At 33.2% G+C, this 20,297-nt stretch overlaps 1 pseudogene; it reads left to right on the plus strand.

Moving 5' to 3' along the window:
• LOC114386152 overlaps window positions 1-20,297 on the plus strand; it is a 58,207-nt pseudogene that overhangs the window by 21,020 nt on the left and 16,890 nt on the right.

A 20,297-nucleotide genomic window follows, 5' to 3' on the forward strand; every position in this document is an offset into this window, starting at 1 on the left:
TTGTATTTGTGTATACATGTATTTTTCTCTCTTTATTTCATTTTAATATATATGCACACTAATACAAAAAATCATCTTTAATTATATCTACCTTAATTAATTAAACAAAAACTAGAAATAAAAGAAAGATTAAATATTATATTAATAATATTATAGAATTCAATATATCTTCTTTTGTAAAACCTCTTCTTTAAATCTTGTGTAAAATCAATAGTTGAAAATTAAGAAACTATAAAATAATGTCAACAAATATTTAATTAATAATAAATATGAAACACAATGTGTTAAACCCAATTGAAAAATATAAATATTTTAAAAAATAATAATAATAAGATAAATGAAATTATTTCTTATTTGTATTTATCCTTGTCTCAAAATTGAATTAAAGTAAAAAAAAATGTTAGTATTTGACTATTTAGAAACAAACGATGGAATAAAAAATAACCGTGTATATATAAATGTTTACATGAATTGATCAAATAGTTTTTCTGTTTTAGAAAACTCAAAGTGAGATATGAAAAAACATTCGAATAGTACCTTACAGAGAAAGAATAAAAGGGAGTTTGTTCTTTGCTTCTATGTATTTATAGGTGAGTTGATTAGGAATGTTCATGAGTTGGGTTGGATTGCATTTAGCTAAAAAGATCAAATTGTGCCAATTTTAATTAATAATTTTTTTTTGATACTAATGCAATGTTTTATTTTAAATTATATCGATATAATTTGATTTATCCTCATGATAAAATATTGTGTCACCTTACTTAATCTCTTGTCACTTTAACGTGTCAATAACGTGTCACTTTAGCAATAATATGTGACAACAAAGTTAATATTTGACTTTAGATAGTCAATTAATGGAAGAATCAAAATTGTTTATTTTGAAAAAAATAAGAGGATTACATGTCTTGATTTAGAAATAGAAGAACCAAAATCACGAATTTAAAATTATAGAGTGATCAAAATTACAGTTTAACATTATTAATTAAAATGTTATGATTATGATCAATTACCATAATTAAGCATTTCAAAATTAAATAATCACCTTAATTATCATAAATACGTGTTTTTATGAATAAAATAAAATAAAATAATTTAGTGACATTTATTAGGAGAGAAAATGGATGTGATATTTCACACCACATCTGTTTATGTGGCAAAACCTTTGTTATAAAAATTATGTTTATTACATCTACAGTTATCTTTATTAATATAGTTTATATTTCTTTGGAATTAAAAATAGAAAAAGTAATATTTATATATCAGTTAGAAAAATTCCTAAGATACATTTGCCTAAAATAAATATTTGCTAGAATTTCTAAATTTACTTTAAATTAGAATAAAAATATATGTTATTGTGATTAATTAATTTGAATGAAAATATATAATTATATTATTAATTAAAATGCTCTAATCATGATCGGTTATTGTAATTGAGTATTTCATAATTAAATTACCACCTTAACTACCATAAATATGTATTTTGAATAATTAAAATAAAACAAAATTATTTAGTGGCATTTTAGAGAAAAAGAAATGAATTTGGTATGACCACGTGACATTTGCCTACATGGAAAATCTTCATCTATAATATATTATTAATAATTGATTAATGTTAACAAAATTGTTAGATTTGAAAATAATTTTGGAGATTGATGTTACAATTGATATTAACAAAATATTATCTTGCGTAAATTTCATTAAGAAAGGGAGTTATTTAAACATAAATGTGATAGTGAAATAAATCTAATTGACTTAAAAAGAAAATAAATTATGAATCTTATTATTAAGAAAATATGAGTTAATTATAATATAGTATAGACTAATTATTGTAGGAAGATAGGTCTCATCCAAGCTCAATGATTCAAAATATTTTATGGGATTATTTTCACAGTATAGGAGAATCTCTTTTCATGCACTGACCTTTTTCTAAGCTAAGACAGAAAGCTCTTTGTCATGTAATGAAGCATATACACTACAAGGATGAAAACACAAACTACATTTGTATTGCTACCGTTAGTAAGGTAATTGTATTTATCTATATGGAAGAATTGATTATTATTCATACTATTATTCGTGTTTATTCACTATATCATAATTGATCTTATAGTTAGGATAATTTGGAAAACATAATAAAGTATTGTCCTAATTATTGTATATAAAAAAATTATACCAGTGATTAAGAATGTCTAAATAATTTAGAAAACTAATGATTATAACAATCACTGAAACAAATCATGACTACTATATTCAAATTAGTGTAAGAAGATTTAGACTTATCCAATGATTCTTACCCTAAAGTACTATATAATCATAATTTTTCTCATTACCTCTTCAAATTGGTGTAAGAGATTTCAAATGTCCAACTTGTCGAGTAGAAATAAAAAGGATCATGTCCCAACAACTTAGTGAAAATGTCTAGGAACTACGTATGAGTGAAAACATAAGAAGAATGAAGATTTCCTTGAATAATTTCATTGTCTCTCATAATGTCATGTGTTTTTTTTTTCTCAAAAATCATAATTATATAAGGAACATGTGGTGTTGTATATAAAAGTTATAACAACTCATATTGTGTGTTAAGGGATAGAGCACACCTAATTTTTTAAGAGGTAATGGGAAGAGTGAACAACTATATTTTAGTATGGATAGTGTACGTCATATAACTTGGCGATTTAAAAATGGTATTAAACAATATATTTACCCTTACCCAACGATTCCTCATCTTTCTTGTATCTTTGCTACTAGCATCATGGTGCTTGCATCATCTTGAGCAACAACCTTTATTTTCTTACCCCTTTACTTTAATAATGTTGCATTCTATAAGAACCACTATATCAATGATGTACTCTCAAACTACACTCTCATTTTAGCACAAGTTTTAATAAGCTAGATTAGGAAAAAAGGAAACTCATTCTCAAAAGATTTAACATCTCTTGATATAAAATATGTGTTGTTTTAGGTGTACTCCATGAACATGTATTGTTTACTTTGACAAGCAAACTTATTATCCTTCATTCCCTAGTTGACCAGACAAAAATAGTTGTCCATTGATCACCTTATATGGAGTCGCCCCATTCAATCGCGGCATTAGTGCTCTACTTATTACATATATAGTGCTAAGATTGTAGAAATAGAGAAACAGAAGAAGGAGATGTTGAATTGTGGTTCTTAAAATTTTTCATACTGCTTGCATTAAATACCATATCATCCGATAAAAATGGACTTAACATGACACAACATGAAACAAACAATATAAGGCCTTAATTTCCGCACTCCATATCTTGTGACAATGATCATAAATGCTTTTGTGCAATTAAGTACTATGTAGTTTGCTTTTGGCACACCTAACCTTTTTCATTGAATCATTTCTCTTTCATACTTTTTGAATAATCTTATGATGAATATTCATTTATTCACTACAAGATGGATCAAAACATCAGAGCACCAAGTGTTACATGTAACACCTCTGATCATTGACATCTCAGAGGCTCATACTCTATGATTCTTCACATTATTACACTTTCTCATCTTTTTTGTTGGTCAAAATCCTCTGTAAGTAGTCTTTTTCGAGATCTTGGTGATCTCCACAACTACTTTTAAGATCAATGACTATCCCCACAAATCAACACGAGACTTTTTAGCATCTTTTGTCCTCACTCTCATGCGTCTTGTGAAACTTTCCAAAAGGTCATCCATCCTGTAACTACTCCAAGCCAAACACACAAAATTTTAGAATTTATAAGTGATAGGCTATCAAAAAGTAGATGTATCTTGTTGGTATAGGTAATGTCAATTAATTTTATTAATTTATCCTCAATTGTACATTCACATACTTGTACAACCTCTAGATTCATTTCATTTCGATGTGATTCTCCTGGGATGTTATATTACATCCTTACAAACCTAACACTTGACCAATATCATATTTTAGTACAGACAAAACTAGTCAGACGCTCTTTGTATGAAAACATTAAGATATTATTGTAAAAACATAATATTCTATTTGCATAAATAAAAAAATTTGAATCCTAATTTGCCTTATGACTTAACAAAGATGAATTCACCTAAGAAGGAGATTGGAATGTTGACTTGAAATATTAGTCCACAAGAAACATTGAGGATATGTCTATGTTTTCTTTCAACCAAACCATTTTGTTAGTGGTTCATGTACATGATGTTTGAAAACATAATTTCACGCTCAAGTAGTTGTATTTTTAAACATGTGAATTCTTTTCTGATATCACTGAAAATTTTCATTTACTTATCATATTGTGGTTCTATTAAAGCAATGGAATTCAACAAAACTCATGATAACTTTCTTTTATCAAGCAATAAGTAGGTCCAAATTACTTGAGAAAAATCATCTACTATAATTAAGAAATAATAAGCATCACAAGAGAATGGAGTTTTATAAGATCCTTACAAATCATTATGAATCAATTCAAAGCTATTGACAATATAATTTCTCAAGGGAAACTTGTCACTATTTTTCTTTTCCCTTTTGACACATATCACATGATTATTTTCAAGAACATTATTTTTACTACTAACATTTAAGATTAACTAAAAAAACTTCAAACAAGGATGTCTAGTGCGTTGATTCTAAATATCAAACAAAGACGATGCACCAACTTTATATGCTTTCTCATGCCAAAGTCGTCTAAAACAATAAAGCCCATATCTCCATTCCCAAACTCCAATTAGCATCCTCAAGGTGAAATCATGAATAAAATGGAGAGAGTTTATGAAATAAATTATACATCTATCAATTAGAACTTTGAGATTGAGTTTCAATTCATTCTAAGCATGTGTACAACATACTACATAACCATCTTTCAATAATTACAATGCCTTCCTTATTTGTCACAACTTCTCTCCATTTGGCAATCACACATGGATCCTTAAATAGCTTTTAGCATAAGCATTAAATTTGCAATCATGTGAGTTGGTGCTTTTGTCCCAAAAACCAACATTGTTTCTTTACCTATCATTATTTCAACACTTTTGCAATTGTTCAACATATCTACAAAAATTTATCATTGCTTATTGCGCAAGTCTGTGAGTCCTCCTTGCATTGATTGTTGAGGCAATTGTCAATCATGTGATTTGGTGCCTTTGTCCCAAAAACCAATATTATTTCTTTACCTATCATTCTTTCAACACTTTTGCAATTGTTCAACATATCTACAAAAATTTATCATTGCTTATTGCACAAGTCTGTGAGTCCTCCTTGCATCGATTGTTGAGGCAATTGTCCCTCCAATGAAATTTTGGATAGCATACTCATGAATAGTCATCCCTCCATCATGTAGGTAGCCAGGTAGGTTATGTTGGATTTAACCTGTTTCTTATGACTCAGCTCGGTTATTGAACTTATTAGGTGGTTGCATCCATTGAGTTGTTGTTTGAACTTAAATTATATGGAGATGACATTTTCTTCATTGTGTCTAATTATTCTAATTCACACTTTTTTTTTCTTTTTTTTTCCATCTTTGATCCTTTTTTTTTAAAAAAAATTAGCACTTATTCTTGGTCAAAGATTGGATGGATATAGTACCACATTGAAATGGAAGAAATGATTATTTTCAAATTGATATTCACAAATTTATATACATCATTTATCTATAAGTAAAGCCTAGGAAAACAAGGAAATAATGAATCCTAATTCATCTCATAATTAAGGTAACTAATAATGTCTAAATAATTATGTGATTATGGTAATTAGAAAAACCTAAATCATATTCCTAATTAAAGTAACTAAGAAAGATAATAATTACAATAAATCATGGAATAGTGATATGATTAATGATCTTAACATTAATAAAAACACAATCAAATTGAATTAAGATAGAATTAGAATTTTCTTTATTAGTGTTAGCATTTGCATATTAGTCTTATATCATGTTATGAATCATTGGCTTTTAAAGCTCATATTATTAAGTTAATACAAAAATAATTATAAGTTCAAGTCTATATTTAATCATAGAATACATTTGCACATTAGATGATATGTACGTATCATAATTCAACCATTTTAACACAAAAATGTAACTAAGGAACATAGACATATCTCCTACTTGTCCAAAGTGATAAAGATGGGAAAAAAAATCTCCCTTGATTTCTTCTTATCTCAAGATTTTATTTGTCTTACTTATTTCAATTTTATAATGTATAATTGTCTTAGTCTTGACTGTAATGTAGTTGAATTAGATTTAATATAATCAAAATATTTCAAAAAGCACTAGAATGCAAATTATCTCTCATAGCATTATGTTTAATTTCTTAGTAATTTGAATAAAGACAATCAAAATACCAAATTGACAAGCCCTCTAAAATAGGTATTAAACATGGTTTGTTGTTGGTTGGAGAACCCCAATTCCCAAGCATTTAAGCGTCACATTTCAAGAATCAAAGATGATCTCTGGGTGGCTGAGGATGGAATGAAAATGCAGGTTCTACATCAATTTTTTCTTTTCTCTTTCAACAATATGTTATCAAGTTTTATAGGAAAAATAAATTATTTTTTTTCTACAAAATTTGACAAATGCATGCACATTAACTTTAATTTAGATCTCTGATTAAAAATTAAGCTGCAAATTCTAATGAATGCAATTCAATGTCAGTCATATGGTGGTTCTCAATTATGGGACACGGTTCTTTCTATTCAAGCAATCTTAGCTACTAATCTTAAGGATGAATATGGTTCCATGCTTAAGAAAGCAAATAATTTCATAAAATTCTCACAGGTATTGTATATTGATATAAAGTTGTTGAAAAAACTAAGATTATGAAATATTGATTATGATAAATGCAACGGCTGCATTTGAAGATTACAACAAATAGTTCTGGTACTCCAAGTGATTGGTATCGCCACATTTCTAAAGGTGGTTGAAATTTCTCAACTATAGACAATGGTTGGCCAGTGTCAGATTGCACTAGAGAAGCCTTAAAGGTGATCATGAATGAGTTGGTTATTAATTTCAATAAGAGCTTGATTTGTTAAACATTAGTGCCACTTCAATTAGGAAAAACATAGCCCTGGGAATGAAGTTCTCCATGATCTAAAGAACCATATACTTTACTATTTTGACTGAAGCTGAAGGTGACCTATAATTTTGGAAAGCAAATAATGTTCTTAGACTTGCAGAGAATTTTTCATTTGAAGCATAATAATAGTGATTTGTATGCTTAAATAAAATTAATTAGATGATGGTTGAACTTTCAAATTATATTCAAACTTGAGTTAATAGATTCTTACATAATTTTTTTAATACAAAGTTAATCATATTATTTAAATTGTTCATATCTTTTTTAGGAAACCATTTTATTATCAAAGGCATCATTTGATATTGTTGATAGAGGAATGGATGTAGAACAACTATTGTTAGAACAAAGGAGAAAATGGGTGAAAGTTTGAAAAAAAAAGGCTTCAAGTCCCACATCGCTCAGGATAAACACTTGAATAGTGTTTCACTCCCTATATATAGAGAGTCATTTTCTTCATTTTTCCTTGTCCCAGTTGAGAAGCATTTCCTCAACTTTTCTTTCTCCCTCCCATATTTCAGCCGATGCATTTCCGGCAAACTTCTCCCTTTTTCTTCCTGTCGCTCTAAAATTTTGGTTGGCCATAAGAGTGACTTTTTAAGTCATATTTCCGGTTTTTAAGTCATATTTTCGGTTGGCTATAATAGTGACTTTTCAAGTCATATTTTCAGGTGGCTTTAGAGTGACTATTCAAGTCATACAAGAGGGTGTAATTCTAGAAAGGTTCCCTCAGTGCAGTGGGAATCTTATACAGTGATCTGAACTGTTTTATCCTGTGGACTTCATGGTTGATAGTCTGCTTGCACAATTTTTGACAGTGCCACGAAACGTCTTAAAGAAAGCAACATTGTCCGCGACTCAGCCATTAATTTTTTCTGTTTGCTATAAATTATTGTTACAACAATTTTAAGACGGTTTTGGTTCTGCTATGGCTACTGTAGATATTACTAGCTCGAACAGAAATGACCTCAACAAACCTTTTAGGTTTGAAGGGAATCATTTCAAACATTGGCAACAAAAGATGATGTTTTCTTTAACTATGAGAAAAGTTGCCTACGTTTTGAACACTGATATTTTGGTGGTACCTGAGGATGCTGAGAAGGAAGTGAAGGATAAAATGACTATGGAATTAGCTCTCTGGAATGAAAATGATTACCTATGCAAGAATTTCATTCTGAATGGGTTAGCTGATAATCTCTATGATTATTATAGCCCATATAAGTCTGCCTAATTAGTTTGGCTAGCTCTGGAAAAGAAGTATGATACTGAGGAAGCTGGGACTAAAAAGTATGTTGTTAGCCGCTACCTCAAGTATCAAATGACTGATAATAAATAAATAGAGTCTCAATCCCATGAGATACAGAAAATTGCTCATGATATCATATCAGAGGGTATGGCATTGGATGAGCAATTTCAGGTTGCTGTCATCATAGACAAGCTGCCTCCTGGCTGGCAGGATTTCAAAAACCTTCTCAGACACATGACCAAAGAATTCTCTTTGGAGTCTCTGATCACACGTCTGCGCATTGAGGAAGAGGCATGCAGACAAGATCAGAAAAATGAAGTGTTGGTTGTGTCTCACAACAACACTAAAAGGAAGAACACAGGTGCAGTTCTGAAGCCTATTGGCAAAAACTTTAAGAATCAGAACCGCAATGTGAACAATACCTCAAACCGCAACAAGAACCCCTCAAGGGTCCAACATGCTAGACAACATCCACCTGCCAAGAATAATCCCGGTGAGCCATTTCTCTACTACAATTGTGGCAAACCGGGACATATGGCATGTAAATGCAGAAATCCTTCAATGACAGGTGCTCCCCAGGCTAACATGACTCAAGAGGCATACATAGCTGTGATAACTGAGATCAATATGATTGGAGGATCAGATGGATGGTGGGTAGACACTAGCGCCTCCCGCCATGTCTGCTATGATCGTGCTATGTTTAAAACATACACGAATATTGAAAATAAGAAAGTGTTGCAGGGTGATTCCCACACCACTACCGTTGCTGGAACTGGAGATGTTGAACTGAAGTTTACCTCTGGAAAGACTTTGATCCTTAAAGATGTGATGCATACTCCAGAGATGAGAAATAATCTGATTTCTGGTTTTCTTTTAAACAAGGCTGGGTTTACTCAGACCATAGGTGCAGATTTATTTACTTTGACCAAGAATGGGGTATTTGTAGGGAAAGGGTACGCCACTGATGGCATGTTCAAATTGAATCTTGATATTAGTAAAGTTTCTCCTTCTGCTTACATGTTGTGTGATTTTAATATCTGGCATTCTTGACTTTTTCATATAAATAGTCGTTGCATATCTAACATGAGTAACTTAGGTTTCATCCCAAAGCTATCTTCAAACCACTTTGAAAAATGTGTTTTTTCAGTCAATCTAAAATAACTAAGAAATCACATAAATCACTAGTTAAAGAATCTGAGCCATTGGATTTAATACATTCTGATATATGTGAATTTGATGGAACGTTGACCAGAAATGGAAAATGATATTTTATCACTTTTATTGATGACTGCTCTGATTATACATATGTATATCTTATGAAAAATAAAAGTGAAGCGCTTGACATGTTTAAGTTATTTGTAACAGAAATTGAAAATCAATTCAATAAGAAAATTAAGAAACTTCGAAGTGATAGAGGCACAGAGTATGATTCCAGTTTGTTTAATGAGTTTTATAATTTGCATGGAATCATACATGAGACGACTGCTCCATATTCACCTTAAATGAACGGTAAAGCGGAAAGAAAGAACAAAACTTTTACAGAATTAGTTGTAGCTACCATGTTGAGTTCTAGTGCAACATCTTTTTGGTGGGGCGAAATTTTATTAATTGTTTGTTATGTGCTAAATAGAAACCCCAAATCAAAAATCAAGACATCTCCCTATGAGATATTAAAGAAAAGACAACCAAATTTGTCCTATTTGAGAACTTGGGGATGTCTGGCCTATGTAAGGATCCCAGACCCCAAGAGGGTTAAACTTGCAAGTAGAGCCTATGAATGTGTGTTCATTGGTTATGCTATTAATAGCAAAGCGTATAGGTTTTATGACCTAAACGCAAAAGTGATCATAGAGTCAAATGATGCTGATTTTTATGAAAATAAATTTCCTTTTAAATTAAGGAATAGTGGGGGTACTTCATCCAATCATCTTCCTGCTATTAGTAGTGAAAATCTTGCACAACCAGAACCAGATATAGAGCCTCGAAGAGGTAAGAGAGAAAGAATTGCTAAAGATTATGGGCCCGATTATATGGCCTATACATTAGAGGAGGATCCATCAAACCTCCAAGAAGCTTTGTCTTCTTTGGATGCTGACTTGTGGAAAGAAGCCATTAATGATGAGATGGATTCTTTAGAATCTAACAAGACCTGGCATTTAGTAGACTTGCCTCCTGGTTGCAAACCAATTGGTTGTAAATGGATCTTGAAAAAGAAACAAAAACCTGATGGTACTGTGGATAAATACAAGGCTCGCCTTGTAGCCAAGGGTTTTAGGCAAAGAGAGAATGTGGATTTCTTTGACACCTTTTCACCAGTCACTAGAATAACATCTATTCGGGTGTTAATATCTCTTACTGCTATTCACAGTCTAGTGGTACATCAAATGGATGTTAAAACTGCTTTTTTAAATGGTGAATTGGAAGAGGAAATCTATATGGAGCAACCTGAAGGGTTTGTGATTCATGGACAAGAATATAAAGTCTGCAAGTTATATAAATCTTTGTATGGTCTAAAACAAGCACCTAAGCAGTGGCATGAAAAGTTTGATAACTTAATAGTCTCGAATGGGTTTAAGGTGAATGAAAGTGACAAATGCATTTACTACAAATCTGTAAATAATATTTGCACTATCATATGTGTATATGTCAATGACCTTCTCATATTTGGTTCAAATATTCATGTAGTGAACGATGTGAAATCATTGTTGTGTAACAACTTTGATATGAAAGACCTTGAAGAAGCAAGTGTAATCCTTGGTATTAAGATTACTAGGTCAAAAGAGGGAATTTCTCTGGATCAATCTCACTACATTGAGAAGATCTTAAAGAAATAGGACTACTTTGACAGTAAACCTGCTAGTAATCCATATGATCCAAGTGTAAAACTGTTTAAGAACACTGGTGAAGGTATACGACAAACTGAGTACGCAAGTATCATTGGCAGCCTTAGGTATGCCACTGGTTGTACTAGACCCGACATAGCCTATGTTGTGGGATTATTATGCAGGTTTACCAATAGACTTAGTATGGAGCACTGGTATGCTATTGAAAGGGTTATGAGGTACCTTAAAAGAACCATAAACCTTGGATTACATTATAAAAGGTTTCTCGCTGTACTTGAAGGATACAACGATGCAGATTAGAACACTCTTTCAAATGATTCCAAAGCAACCAGCGGCTATATATTTAGCATAGCTGGTGGGGCTGTTTCTTGGAAGTCAAAGAAACAGACTATCTTAGCTCAGTCCACTATGGAATCTAAGATGATAGCACTAGCAACTGCTAGTGAGGAAGCAAGTTGGCTGAGAAGCTTACTTGCAGAGATTCCATTATGGGAAAGACCGATACCAGTTGTGTTGATCCATTGCGATAGTACCACAGCTAGTGCAAAAATTGAGAACCATTATTACAATGGCAAGAAACGACAGATACGTCGTAAGCACAACACTGTTAGAGAATTACTCTCAACAGGAGCTGTTAGAGTGGATCACGTACGCACTGATGATAATTTAGCAGATCCTTTGATGAAAGGATTAGCTAGAGAGAAAGTCCAAAACACTTCTAAAAGAATGGGACTATTGCCCTTACTGCGATGATCATTCATGATGGTAACCCGACCTAAATGACTGGAGATCCCAAGAACTAGGTTCAATGGGTAATAACAAGTTATGAAGTGATATGAGATGAACATGCTATTATAAGTGAAAACAACATGATTCCTGAAGTAACAAGAGGATGAGTTATGGAAAAAAAATTCATGATTCTTAATGAGATCTATACTCTATGTTGAGTGGAGTACCTAGGCTACAAGAGTACTCTTGATAGACTCACCTATGTGAATGTTGAAGTGGGGGCCGCTTCATATGAAATTTTAGGCAAAAATTTCTAGAGCGTTCACTATACCGGGATAGACGTGCATGGCCTTTAACGCACGAGCTTTATAAAATACACCTATGAAAATGTTGTGTGTGGCTTGATGTTGGAGATAGAGTTCAAGACTTCGAGTCACTCTAGTAAAATCTAAATCTTACACAATATGCAAAGGTTCAAGTTGTATGACACCTTTGTTTATGCATAATTTTATGAAATCCTCGAAAATCTTCTTTTCAAATTTCAAGTGGGGGATTGTTAGAACAAAGGAGAAAATGAGTGAAAGTTTGAAAGAAAAAAAGGCTTCAAGTCCCACATTGCTCAAGATAAACACTTGAATAGTGTTTCACTCCTTATATATAGAGAGCCATTTTCTTCATTTTCCTTGTCCCAGTTGAGAAGCATTTCCTCAACTTTTCTTTCTCCCTCCCATATTTCAGCCGATGCATTTCCGGCAAACTTCTCCTTCTTTCTTTCTGTCGCTCTAAAATTTCGGTTGGCTATAATAGTGACTTTTCAAGTCATATTTTCGGTTGACTATAAGAGTGACTTTTTAAGTCATATTTTCGGTTGGCTATAATAGTGACTTTTCAAGTCATATTTTCGGGTGGCTTTAGAGTGACTTTTCAAGTCATACAAGAGGGTGTAATTCTAGAAAGGTTTCCTTAGTGCAGTGTGATGCAAGCTCCATTGGAGCTTGTAGGCCTAGGATCTTCTTCATCAATGGATTCCTTTGCTTCTTGGAAGATGAATGGCAGCGGAATGGAGAAAGGGAGAGAGAGAGGAGACGCCACTTCAAGGAGAAGATGAGTCTAGAAGAAGCTCACCACCATAGGAGGCCATGGATAAGAGCTTGGAGGAAGAATGAGATGAATGAAGGGAGAGGGAGAGAAGAGCACGAAATTTTGTGCTCTAAATGAGCTTTGAAATCTGAAGTTTAATATTCAAATCATCAAAGTTGAAAAAAATGCACACACATGACCTCTATTTATAGCCTAAGTGTCACACAAAATTGGAGGGAAATTCAAATTTCACTTGAATTTGAAATTGAATTTGTGGAGCCAAACTTTGGAGCCAAAATTTCACTAATTATGATTAGTGAATTTTAGTTATGGTTCAGCCCACTAATCCAAGATCAATTCCAAGATTCTCCACTAAGTGTGCTTAGGTGTCATGAGGCATGAAAAGCATGAAGGACATGCACAAAGTGTGACTATATGATGTGGCAATGGGGTGTAGTAAGCAAATGCTCACCTCCCCCTCTAAAATTTAATTGGATTGGGCTTCTACCAATTCAATTAAATTTATTTCCAACCACACACATCAAATATCCACTTAGTGCATGTGAAATTACAAAACTACCCCTAATACAAAAACTAGTCTAGGTGCCCTAAAATACAAGGGCTGAAAAATCCTATATTTCTAGGGTACCCTACCTACATTATGGAGCCCTAAATACAAGGCCCAAAAATAATGAAACCTTAATCTAATATTTACAAAGATAAGCGGGCTCGTACTTAGCCCATGGGCCCGAAATCTACCCTAAGGCTCATAAGAACCCTAGGGCCTTCTCTTGCATCTCTGGCCCAATCTACTTGGAGTTTTTCTATCCAATGCCCTTGCGGAGTAGGATTGCATCATTCCCTCCCCCTTGAAAAGGATTTGACCTCAAATCCTGAGGTTCTTGATACTCTGGGCTCCTTCCCTTAACACCTGTAAAAAGAACAAAAACATATGTATTAGTGGTGTTTAGTATGTTGAAGTAAGGTAAGGTCTGAAAACTCATTTCCGGGGCATCTTCCCATGAAGGAACATGGTTCCTCACCAACTCAATGAGTGGTGCTACAAGTATAGAAAAATATGGGGCAAACCTTTTGTAAAAGTTTGTTAAGTCTTGGAAGCCCCAAATTTTTCTTACACTTGGTGGAGCGGGCCACTCAGGAATGACCTTTATTCTCTTAGGGTTCATGGGAACCCTTTGATCACAATTTAAAAAATTAAGAAAAGTAAAGCAATAGAACATACCTTTTTCTGTATTTTCATGTTGATTATTCCTACCAAAAAGTATGACAAACCTAAGGTGTCCCATATGTGTTCCTAAGTTTGTATTGAAACTAAAAATAAGAACAAACCTACCTAATGAGTCCCTATGTACACAAATCATGAAGATGTTGGGTGCATGAGTAATTTTACAAAAGAGTGTTGCACCACCCAAAGCATTCATCACACCACCTATTTTAGGGATTTGGTGCCTAATAATACCTATTTTGGGCACCAACAAAGCACAAGGATTTAATCTCTTGCGAACCAAACCCTCATCCAACAACTCCTTTACTTGAGGAATAAACTCAAGCCTAAGAGATGTGGCAATGCTAACAAGTGTCTTTTTACAAAGGAGAAAATGTGGAGGTTGTCTAAGAAGGGAAATTTCTTTAATATTTGCCTTTATTTCAAAATGTCTTTCCTTCTTAGCTAACCTCTTGGAGGAGACACTTACCTCCTTACACTCCTCCTTAACCATTAAAGGTTGTCCTTCTTCTTGGGGGTAGATCTCTTCACTAGATTCTTCCCCTTTTGCTTCTTCACTTTTACTAGAGGAAGGTGAAGTAGTAGCCTCATCTTGGCTACTATAAATGTCTTGGCCCCTCATAATCATGGTTTTCTTGGTGGGGCATTGAGAAGTAATGTGTCCTCTTCCAAGACATTTAAAGCACTTCATGGAGCTAGTCTTCTCTTGCATACTAGCCTTAAGGGGTTGCTTTTCTATTGTCTTCCCCTTATCATCTTTGGGCTTAGAAGGTCTCACCCCTAAGATTCCTTGACCTTGGTCTTTCTTTGGATAAGAGTGAGAGCCATAAGATTTTGAAGTAGACTTCCTTTTAAGTTGTTGCTCTACCCTTATTTCCCAATCTAAATTGGCCTCTACATTGTCCTTCCCATGGAAGTATGGGAGTTTAATGTTAACCTCTTGAGGCTTTCTTTCATTTTCTCTCCTATGGGAGTGAGGTCTAAGATGTGACCTATGCCTTCCTTCATAATAGTCACGAAGTTCTTCACTTAGGCTCTTGCAAGAGTTATGACTACTATAGGAGACGTGTTTTTCTCTTTTCATTTCTTTCATTATTTTTCTTCTTTCTTCCTCTCTTATTTTCTTTCTTTCATCTTGACTTATTTCTTCCACTCTTTTTTTACCTTTTTCTTTTCTCTCTTGTTTTTCTTTCCACAACTTAAGGGATCTCAACTCATCTAATATCTTATACAAGGGGTCCTTAGGAGTAGAACCCTCACCATTAACACTAGATGAAGAATGAAGACTCATGTTGGTTCCTAAGTTATGGTTCTTTCTTGTTGGGGGTTTGAAAACAAAAGGTAAAATAAACTATGGTTGAAACTAGCCAAAATAAACACTAAAAGAGGTGTGAAAGATAAGGTAAAAACTAATTAGTAAAAGGCAAGCTATCTAGGCAGTTTGACAATGGAGGGTAAAGGAAATAAGCTATGAAAATAAGCAAGAAATTAAAGTGCAAGAAATGCAAACTAGGCGGATCCTAAGAGTGTTTGGATGACCTCATTTAAGGTTCCCAACAAAACACTCACTATCCTAAGGGGAAATTGCCTAAAATTATTACACACAAATGGAAGTAGGGTGACCTAGCGGAGGCTCCCAACTTACTTCCAATGAAAGGCCTTTTTGTTACAAAATTTGAAAGCAAAGCAAATTGCCAATTACAAAATTACAAAGAAAAAAGTCCTCAATTGTGGTGGCTATTCTCTCTTTAGTGTTTCACTCAATTTGGAGTGCTTCTTAGTCCAATAGCTCTTAAGGTGGTTGGCCCCTTGCTTCTTGACTCAAATTCTTCAAGATATGGCACCAATCCTCCTTTCCAATTCCCTATATGGCAACTCACAAGCAAGAAAACAAAGAGACAAGCAATAACCAAAGACAAAAAAAAAATGAAATGAAAGCTAAACCAATAGAGTTTTAACAAGACAAATTTCCAAGGATTATTCAACAATTAAAGCAATGAAAAGCACAAAAAGCAAGCTAGGACTCAAAGAGAAACCTAGAATGGCTCTAGAGTAGAGTAGAAAAACTCTAAAAAAAAAAGACTCAAGAAACCTCTAGTTTTGGCACTTGTTTTCACAATAATGTTCAATTGAAATTTCAGAACTAGGATTGGTATAAAATATGCACCAATTATAGAACAAATTTTGAGCCAAAACAACAAGCACACTTTCCTTTCACTTTTCTTTTTTTTTCCTGGACACTGATTTTTCTGCCAACTTGTGAGATTTTTCTTATTTTTTCCTTTAATCCAAATCGCTTGGTTCTTTTTTTATAATTTTGGTCCAGATGTCTAGAAAATTCGGTAAAAGTTTCAGCTCAAAAATCGTAGTGACCAATTCCCAGTAATTTATACACTTTTGTATGTTCAAGCTGCCTGCACCAGCGATTTCAACCTAGAAATCAAGAGTAGTGTTTATGTTGCTTAAGGCTTGGATAGTTACAATTTGTGTTTGCTTATGCTCAATTATCTTGAATAACACAATTCAAGAGAGCTCAAGACTTATTTGATTCACAAATCCAGCCACAACTCAACACCACATCTCAACTTCATCATAGGCATCATGTAGGAATCTTAGAAAACAAAAAGAGAGTTCAACAACAAGACTACTTCTAGGAATTGATTTAGAACATGTTATGAACTAAATAACATGCATGAATTAGACTCAAAATTCAAAAGATAGGCTAAGAATGACAAGAATACATGAAAAAATGTATCTAGAATTCAAAAAACAAAATAAAAATTCAACACAAACTTAGAGCATAATGTGACAATTACTATGACTAAACATGACTCTAAGACAACATGGATTAAGTGATTTACACTTAGATTTTTGTGTTTTTTTTTTCTAATCAATATTTTGGAACAAAATTTAGATCTAAAGGTTCAGCACAAGAATATTATGAATGAAAATTGATAGAACCTAAAATCAACACAAAAACAAGATTCAAGAGTAGATCTACAAAATTTGAACCATAGAAATGCAAGAACAAGTGTAGATCTAAGATTTAATCGGTTTATTTTTTTTTGAATCTACTCTAAACAGCACCAAACCACAAGACAATGGAGGATATACATGGAGAATAAGATGAAGAACAAGGAATTAAAGAGAATTCACCGAACAAAAAGATAGAGGAAGCAAAAGAACATCACCTAGATGAAGATGCTCTTGATACCACATGATGCAAGCTCCATTGGAGCTTGTAGGCCTAGGATCTTCTTCATCAATGGATTCCTTTGCTTCTTGGAAGATGAATGGCAGCGGAATGGAGAAAGGGAGAGAGAGAGGAGACGCCACTTCAAGGAGAAGATGAGTCTAGAAGAAGCTCACCACCATAGGAGGCCATGGATAAGAGCTTGGAGGAAGAATGAGATGAATGAAGGGAGAGGGAGAGAAGAGCACGAAATTTTGTGCTCTAAATGAGCTTTGAAATCTGAAGTTTAATATTCAAATCATCAAAGTTGAAAAAAATGCACACACATGACCTCTATTTATAGCCTAAGTGTCACACAAAATTGGAGGGAAATTCAAATTTCACTTGAATTTGAAATTGAATTTGTGGAGCCAAACTTTGGAGCCAAAATTTCACTAATTATGATTAGTGAATTTTAGTTATGGTTCAGCCCACTAATCCAAGATCAATTCCAAGATTCTCCACTAAGTGTGCTTAGGTGTCATGAGGCATGAAAAGCATGAAGGACATGCACAAAGTGTGACTATATGATGTGGCAATGGGGTGTAGTAAGCAAATGCTCACCTCCCCCTCTAAAATTTAATTGGATTGGGCTTCTACCAATTCAATTAAATTTATTTCCAACCACACACATCAAATATCCACTTAGTGCATGTGAAATTACAAAACTACCCCTAATACAAAAACTAGTCTAGGTGCCCTAAAATACAAGGGCTGAAAAATCCTATATTTCTAGGGTACCCTACCTACATTATGGAGCCCTAAATACAAGGCCCAAAAATAATGAAACCTTAATCTAATATTTACAAAGATAAGCGGGCTCGTACTTAGCCCATGGGCCCGAAATCTACCCTAAGGCTCATAAGAACCCTAGGGCCTTCTCTTGCATCTCTGGCCCAATCTACTTGGAGTTTTTCTATCCAATGCCCTTGCGGAGTAGGATTGCATCACAGTGGAAATCTTATACAATGATCTGGGCTGTTTCATCCTGGGGACTTCGTGATTGATAGTCTGCTTGCACAATTTTTGGCAATGCCACGAAACGTCTTAAAGAAAGCGACATTGTCCGCGACTCAGCCAGTAATTTTTTCAGTTTGCCATAAATTATTGTTACAACAACTATATAATGGTGTTAATTGGATTTTATCCATACAGGTACAGTGTGAAGTTGATTGGTTGCAAATCTCTAACAAATTCGAAAGTAATATATAATATTAAGATTGTGGCATGTTATAAAATCATAAAAAATCTACAATGAAAGCATCAAAGTCACCACACAATTTTTCCATTCTTTCTCTTTCTTGATTTAATATATTTAGAGGAAATTTGGAAGGGAGAAGAGAATTTTAGGTCACAAGTTAGTGAAAAATGAAAGGTAAGATTTAATAAGTGAGAGCTTGAGATGTGAGATTTTAAATGTGACTCATAATAGATTATGGAGTTCAAATATAAAATAAGTTCATGCCTTAACAATTTGCATTTGTAGAGAATTGCAATTGCTACCACAATTTAAAATTATAAATTTAGAACTTTAACATCGTAGCTTAGCCAATTTTTTTTCTCCATTATATTACAGAATAAAAATGGCGGATTCAGAGGCTTTGAACTTACAAGATCTTATGCATGGATGGAGGTGAAACTTACTTTATCTTAAATGAGAAAGGTAAATTCAGTTTTTTAATACTCTTTGTTTCTTCCACAGAAATTAAATCCAATTGAAACATTTGAAGATGTCATGATCGATCACCAGTATGTCTAGCATATATAATTTTCGTACCGTTTATATTATGAGAATATGTTTGTTTTGAACTATGATAATAAATAAGCCCGTAACTTTTTATAGGTTTGTAGAATGTACTACATCAACCATTGGAGGTCTTGCCTTATTCACACAATGATATCCTGAGCACAAAAAGAAAGAAATAGAAATTTGTATAGCTAAGGCAGCAAACTATATCAAAAGCATGCAGTTAGCTGATGGCTCATGGTTTGCTCAATTTGTCCACAAACTCACTTCTTTAATGCATGTCATCCTTGCAAAGTTCAAGAATCTAGGCAATACAACAAATTTCCAAGTAGAAAATATCATCCAAAAGAGAGGTTCATTGGTTTAATTGTGTTAGATAAATTTAAAGGAAAAACATTTTGAATGACCAAAATAATGATACAGAATGCCTAATAGATAAAAGCATTGAAAATTAACTCTAATATTTTTTTCTTGCAAACTTCTTAACACTTTTTTTTATCGACAAATATTAATTATGTTAGAAATGTCAGTGGAAGAGATTCACTACTAAAAAAAAAGCTTTCTACATCGCCCAATTAACATCGGTTATAGTTAAAACCGATGTTAACGAAAGCACGGTGACATTTTTGTAATTAAATGGAGTTACTTAACATCAGTTTTAGCAAAACCGATGTTAACTACTTCATGTTAACATCGGTTATTTAAAAAAACTGATGTTAACATGATGTTAAGATGAATATGGTAACATCGGTTTGGGCAAAACCGATGTTAACTTCATAGAGTTAACATCGGTTTTGAGGGAGCCGATGTTAAGGAGTTGATTTTAACATTGGTTTGTTAAAAAACCGATGTAATGTATTTGATGTTAACATCGGTTTTTACAAAACCGATGTTAAGTACATTTAGTTAACATCGGTTATCCATAAAAAACCGATGTTGTTGTGTTTATAAGTTTAAAAAAATAGAGATTTCAGAAGCCGTGCGCGTTCGAAAACCTTGCCCTACCTCTTCTCTTTCTCCTCCCGCCTGAAATCGCTGTTCTCTTTCTCCTCTCGCCCAAAATCTGCCGGAAACCGCTCCGTCGACACCCACATTGTCGTTGGTCGAACCCACAGAACCCCCTACACTGC

The sequence above is a fragment of the Glycine soja genome, chromosome 15, assembly GCF_004193775.1.
Source record: "Glycine soja cultivar W05 chromosome 15, ASM419377v2, whole genome shotgun sequence".
NCBI classification, from domain to species: Eukaryota; Viridiplantae; Streptophyta; class Magnoliopsida; order Fabales; family Fabaceae; genus Glycine; species Glycine soja.